Raw genomic sequence first — 7502 nt, 5'->3', positions numbered from 1 at the left:
TAAATACTAAAGGATTTCTACAATTTTCTCTATCTTATTTCCCAATTGTTTGATAATTTGATCATATGAATGATATTTAGTGAATCTTTTCTAGCTGATTTCTATAATTTTCTCTATCTTATTTCCCAATTGTTTGATAATTTGATCAAATGAATGATATTTAGTGAATCTTGTCCCCACTAGGGATTTCTGGTGTGGCCTTGTAGGATTAGCACTCCACCAAAGATCATTTTGAACCACAGTGTCAGCTGTTCAAACTCACCACCTGCTCTTCAAAAACCCTATGCAAGTTTGCTATGAGTCGGTATCAACTTGATGACACTTAACAACAGTAACAGCCCCACTATGGAGTCCTGGTGTGGCACCTCAGGATTACACTTGAACCACAAGATTTGTTTAAACTGCAAGGTCCATGGTTCAAACTGGCCAGCTGCTCCTGGGAAACCCTATACAGCATTGCTATGAGTCAGAGCCAACTCAACGGCACCTAACAACAACAACAATCACCACTATAGGTTAAAATTGGTTTGAAAGTACACAAAATTATCCCCATTTCCACAATTTCTCCCAAAACACACCCTAGTTTTAACTGTTTCCCAAAAGTCTATTTCCATTGTTATATCTAGCTTTTGATTGTAGGATGAACACTGGACTACTAACAACAAGGTGTGCAGTTCAAATTTAGCAGTTGCTCCTTGGTAATTCCTTAATAGGGTAATTATGAGTCAGAACCAACTCAGTGGTACTTTAAAACAACTACTTGCAATACCTTTTCTATTTAAACTTTAATTCAACATACATGTCACTACCTTGATTATTGTAATATGTCAATAAGACTATATTTCCTTCTATATGCTACTCTATACACTTACAAATTATATAAAATACAGAAGTTAAAACCAAACAGAAAACACACCGGCATTGTGTCAATGCTGACACAGAGAAACAAAATATATGGTTTCTGAGAATGCAAATGTTTATGAAAACAGACAGCTTCATCTTTTTTCTGTGGAGTGACTGGTTTAAACTGCCAACTTATCAGCCACTACAGCAAAGTATCTTACCAACAGTATCATCAGAACTCCTTATAGAAATCAAATGAACTTGTTCAATGCAACGTTATGCAGGAGGCAAGGGTGTGATCAGTAAAGTCCAAATTGAGTAGAATTCAATAATACATATGATTTCATTTTCTCAACAAATAAATTACAAAAAAAAAAAAAGTAAGAATATATAGCTCGAAAGAAACTTAAATGACATCTCAAGCAACTGTGATGTATGGGTCTATTCAAACGCTGATTCACCAAAACTGAAAAATAACCATAATTACAAGAACATTTTTGAAATAACCAGGGCTGAACAAATAAAACAAGAATACACCTGAATTTGTAAAATATCAGTGTGCTGGAATGATAGTAATGGGAAGCAACTCCTTATCATTTAACAACCAAGAGGCTTAATTAAATTTATACTAGAGTTTTGCTAAGTCTACTTCATAAATGGCTACAAATTGTTGTATTAATATATATCATTTATCTTCCTGCATTTCCATTAGTGATATGAACAGTTGAAGATCAGTGTCTACATTTTATTAATGGATGTATGTCTTAGACTGGGTTCCCTAGAGAAGAAAAACCAATGAGGCTTATGTATGTATATATAAAGAGAGGTTTATATCAAGGAAATGGTTCACACAGTGATAGGGATGGGCAAGTCCCAACTCCATTGAACACATGTCAGGCTAAAGGCTTCTGACTTACATAACTACAGGATTAATGAACAAAGATTGGCAAGTCAGATGGTAGGCAGTCAGGCAGGGCAGGTAAAATGGCTGGCTGCTACTGATTCCCAGGATTGGTAGGAATACAGCAGGCCACTGGTTTAAGTTCAAAGATCTGGTGTGGGATGACAATCTAGATGACGAATCCAGGCCCAGAAGAAAAGCAAGCAGGTTTTTCCTAAGTGTAAAATATCTTGGAAGCAGGCTATACCACTGAAAAAAGTTACTTCCAGTTGATTGGCTGCTTATGGCACATATCGCCATTGGGGAATTACTATGTCTTTACTTCCAAACCACTGAGAATCCCGGCCCAGGATTTGCCAAATACTGATGTTATGATTCTAACATTTATTCACCTAGATTTTATTAGTTGGATCTTATTAGTTGGAATATATCTCTTCATTGACTTTTTGGCTACCTAATAGTATGGTTGTTTTTTTCTGTGTTATCAATTTTCAAAATAATATTGTTGGTTTTAACTAACATTTGCCAAATGTCCATCTAGGTTTCTTTAGTTTGCTCAGAATGAAATCATGTATTACAGTACTGTGTGATGTATTTTAATCTACTTGTGTGTGTATGTATATGTATATATGTAAACAGGTATATTTACACACACACAGGGAGTGCAGTGGCTCTGTATGATAAGCACTTGATTGTGAGCCTCAAGGTCAGTGATTCAAGCCCAACAGCCCCTTTATGGGAGGAAGATGAGGCTTTCTGTTCCTACAAAGATTTATAACCTTGGAAACCCTATGTAGGTTCACTATGAGTTGAACTGACTCAACAGCCCTTAACAACAACAATATACATACACATATCTATATATTCATCTCAGCAAATGGAGACCACATCAGTTTGGCTCTTAGGTCATTTTTACATAAAATTAGTGATCATTGAGTTCATTCCCAGAATCTAGTATAATAATATATCTTCCAGGTTTATCTTGTACAATCTTTGATCCACACCTATGAAAATTTGTATTTCAGGGAAAACGTATTAGTGATAGGGAATTAATTGCCACTAAACTATCATTGATAACAAAAGAGAGAAATTTGAAGAGCAGTATATATAATACGTTACTGGTTGCATAATATCGTTTGTGTAAGACTAATAAATTCAGGTTGGAGATTTGCTGCCATAAATATGACAGTCAAGAAAACCATATAGATCACAATTCTAGTCTCTCATAAATGTGGTTACACAGCACTGTTATCGACTTAGAGGGAATTATATTTTAAGAATATTTTTGTCATAATGGTGCTTTATACTCCATATAGTGTAGAGTTCTTGTGTGGCATACTATGATAAATACTGAACCAAAAGGTTGGTTTGAACTGCAAACTCAATGGTTCAAACTCACCATTCACTCCTTGGAAATTCTACACAGGCTTGTTAGAAGTCATAAATTACTCAATGGCACTTAATAACAACAACAACAACAACAAAGTGGTATAGTGAATTACCTGATATGGCTCTTCTAGCTGCAGTTTTTTCTAATGAAACTCTAACCTATGGCATGGTTAATTTTTCCATTCATCTTGATTCTAAAGCAGCCATCTCAGCTTGTAGAGGGCTTGAACCACTGGTGCAGAAGCAGCAGCAACAGAGGCAGCACTACCTAAGGTAAGACAGATAGCAGGCTTTCTAGCCCCTGGAATGAAAAAGTTGAGTACCTTTGGTCATGAAGTTTGCTTGAGAACTGGATTGTTCCATTCACTAAATCATGAAATATAGGCTTGCTGACCCATGAAACCAGGGTTGAATCCCTTTGGTCTGATACTTATTGTGAAATTGGATACCTTTTGGGCATTTGATAGCAGCACTAATGGAGCTTTGTTACACTTGTGCAAGAAGAACAGAAACCAAGGGCTTGAATGATTGAGAAATCGAGGACAGGAAATACTTGTGCCAGAAAGGAAGGGCTATATACCCTGAGCATTTCTGATGCTTGATTGAGGACCCTAATAACCTCTTTAATCTTTGACTCATCTTTTAGTGTGTCTTACTGTGATGGCTTGCTTGTTGCTGTGACACAGTAAGCTATCCCACCAGTATCTACAATAGTTCAGAGTCAACCACGATGGACAGATTTCAGAGGTTAACAGACTACAAAAAAACTAAGAGGAAGAGGTGAACAACCTCTGAATGGTTAACTACCAATAACCTTGTGAACAGATGTGAAACATTTTCTGATATAGTTCCAGATGATAAGGTTGGAAGGCACTTAAAATACTATTGGGAAAGCCTGGCTCCATGAAGGAATAGTGGTTTTTCTTAAGTGCCATTGAGTCAATGCTGACACATAATGACTGTGTATAGGGTTTCTGTCACCATTTGTCTAGGAGAGACAGACTATTTCTTAATAGTCACTGAAAACCTTATGAATAGCAGTGAAACACTGTTAGCACAAGAATATTAAATATTGAAACATGATGAGAAGCAACAAAATATTGTTAGATATAGTGCTGGAAGATGAGCTGCACAGGTTGAAAGGCACTCAAATACAATTGAAGCCCCTCCCTAGCCCGACGGGAGGGCAGGTTGCCCTGAGAAGGTGGGGAGGGGAAAGCTGGGCCTGCTGCCAACTGCCAGGCTACAATGCAGGACTTCTGCACTGTCCCCAACTGCTCTTGGAAGAGCAAGCAGTCAGATCCATATAGATGCCAGAATTTGGTGGAGAATTGCAGAAGAGCTAACTTACAAGATAAAATACCTGATCAGCTTAATAAACATTATTGGTTATGTGCCAAACACTTTGAGACATAAATGATCTGTAGAACCAGTCTTTATAGAACAATTCTTCAAGATAATGCTATACTAACAATATTTGATCTTATCAGTCATCTGAACAATCCACATAGTAGACACTGAAAACAAATAAAATAATTTAGTGAAAACGAAATCAGGACACTGGAATAGAAAAAAAAAATGATGAAATTTCTGAACAGGAACAAAAATATAAAGAAACAAACAATAGCAATGCTCAGAACCTCAGTGCCAAAGAAGGAAGTAAGGAATAGGATGAAAGCAGTTTACCTTAATCCTTGAAGAGAAGGAAAACAAATAATACCTAAAATCTTTATTTGAAATTTTGATCCTTATGGGGAAACAAAACATACCTCTGGATGTACATGAGGCTGATGAAATCCCAGAAGGTCTCTTAACTCCTGGTAACTTTCAAGCTCTGCTAGAGTGTCGGATAAATTCTGGGGAAGAGGTTCTGAGAAAGCGATTTGAGATCAAGGCAGTTAAGCCATTATTTTGTTCTAAAACACAGCAGAAACAGAGGCTTGAGATCTGTGAGAGCTGTATTCAGAAAGAAACTCTCAGGAAAGTGAGAGACTTACATTTCTTTTCCATCCTCACCAACGATGTGGTTGATATAGCAGGGGAGAAGCACCTGCCCATTTTGGTGAGGTTTGTCAATGAATCTCATAACTTGAGAGAAAAATTTGTGGGTTTCCTTCCTTATGAATCTGATGCAGAAATTTTGGCTGTGAAATTTCACGCTATCATTATTGAGAAAAGGGGCCTCAACATGCAGTACTGTCATGGCCAGGCTTAGATTATGTCCAGTGGATTTGCTTCTGAGATGAAAGTTGTTACTTGTAGACTTTTAGAGAAGTATTCTCAAGCCATCTACACACTCTGCTCTTCCTGTGCCTTAAATATATAGTTGGCAAAAATTAGTACCCATTATGGGAGTATCTGTTGTATTGGGAATGATTGAGAAAGTTTGTTCTTTATTCCATCGATTTCCACAACTGTTTTTAGATCTTGACAAAGTGATTTCTGTCCTTTTTCAGAACAATGAAGACAGAGATAATGAACTAAAAGAAATTTGCTATTCTCAATGGACAGGCAGACATGATGCTTTTGAAATTTTAGTGAACCTCCTGCAAGCACCTGACTTATGTTTAGATGGTATAAATAATGATACAAATATTACATGGAATAACTGTATAGCTGGCCAGGCATTTGTCCTCTGTAGTGCAGTAACAAATTTTGGTTTCATCATTACCAGTTTTGTTCTTAAAAATACCTTATCATTTACAAACCTTTTGGGAAAATCTCCAGGATCAAACCTCTGAAGTTTTCTTTCCAGCCAGCAGCTTGACTGCAGCACCACACTCACTAAATAAAGTGATGGAAAATATTGAAGTTTATCATGAATTTTGGTTTGAAGAAGTCACAAATTGGGCAACCAAATTTGATATTCAACTGCAAATCCCTGAAAAATTCCACAGAGCTCAACAAAGTAAACTGGATTCTCAGCTAACCTCTGAAAGTTACTATAAAGAAGCCCTAAGTATCCCAACAGTGGAGCACATTATTCAGGAACTTAAGATATATTCTCTATCAATCATGAACACAGATGCAAAAATTCTCAACAAAATCATAGCCAACAGAATCCATCAGAACATGAAAAAGATAATACATCATGATCAAGGGGGATTCATATCAGGGATGAAAGGATGGTTCAACATTAGAAAAATGATCAGTGTAATCTACCATATAAATAAGAAAAAAGGAAAAGAACCACATGATCATATCGATAGATGCAGAAATAAAAAAAAAAAAAAGCATTTGAAAAATCCAACATCAATTCCTGTGAAAAACACACAACAAAGTAAGAATTGAAGGGGGATTCCTCAACATAATTAAAAGCATATATACAAAACCAACTGTCTATATTACTCTCAATGGAGAGAAACCGAAAGCCATCCCTCTGCAAACAGACACCAGACAAGGATGCCTTTTGTCACCACTCCTATTTAATATTGTTCTGGAAGCCTTAGCAAGAGCATTATAGCAAAACAGAGAATTGAAGACATCCAGATTGGCAAAGAGGAAGTAAAACTGTTACTTGCAGAAGATATAATCCTATACATAGAAAAACCCCAAAGACTCAGTAATAGAGCTACTAGACCTCATTGGAAGATTCAGCAAAGTGGCAGGATATAAGATAAAAAATACAAAAATCAGTTGGATTCTTCTATACCAAAAATGATATCACTATAAAGGACATTAAGAAAGCAATACCATTTACAATAGCCACCCAAAGGATGAAATATCTTGGAATAAATGTAACCAGAGGAACAAAGGACCTATACAAAGAAAACTGCAAAACACTACAACAAAAACCAAAAGAGACCTACAAATATGGAAAAATGTACCATGCTATTGGATAGGAAGACATAACATTGTAAAAATGTCAACACTGCCAAAAGCAATTTACATACATAATGCATTCCCAATCAGGATTCCAATGACAATCTTCAAAGAGATGGGGGGAAAAAAATGGCAAACTTTATAAAAGGAAAGGAAAAAACCCAGGATAAACAAAGCACTGCTTAAGAAAAGGAATAAGTTTGGAACGTTCTCACTCTCTGACTTCAATATTTATTAAATGGCTACAGTGGTCAAAATATGGTACTGGTACAATGAAAGATACATTGATCAATGGAACAGAATATAGAAACCGGAAATTAACTCATCCACATACAACCAACTGATTTTCAACAAAGTACCTAAATATATCACATGGGGAGGGCATAGTCTTTTCAACAGATGGTGCTGCCAGAACTGGAAAGTAATATGCAAAACATTGAAACAAGACTTTTACCTCACAAATTATAGAAAAATCAACACAACACTTTTACCAAAACCAACACTTTTACCTCACAAATTATAGAAAAAAACATGGCAATCAAATGAT

At 36.2% G+C, this 7502-nt stretch overlaps 1 pseudogene; it reads left to right on the top strand.

The window, feature by feature from the left end:
* Positions 1-4381: 4381 nt before the first annotated feature.
* LOC102813812 overlaps positions 4382-7502 on the top strand; it is a 3809-nt pseudogene continuing 688 nt past the window's right edge.

Source organism: Chrysochloris asiatica, unplaced genomic scaffold (assembly GCF_000296735.1).
Source record: "Chrysochloris asiatica unplaced genomic scaffold, ChrAsi1.0 scaffold00716, whole genome shotgun sequence".
NCBI lineage: Eukaryota > Metazoa > Chordata > Mammalia > Afrosoricida > Chrysochloridae > Chrysochloris > Chrysochloris asiatica.
The sequence above is the reverse complement of the archived record's forward strand: the minus strand, read 5'-3'. Positions and strand labels throughout refer to the sequence as shown.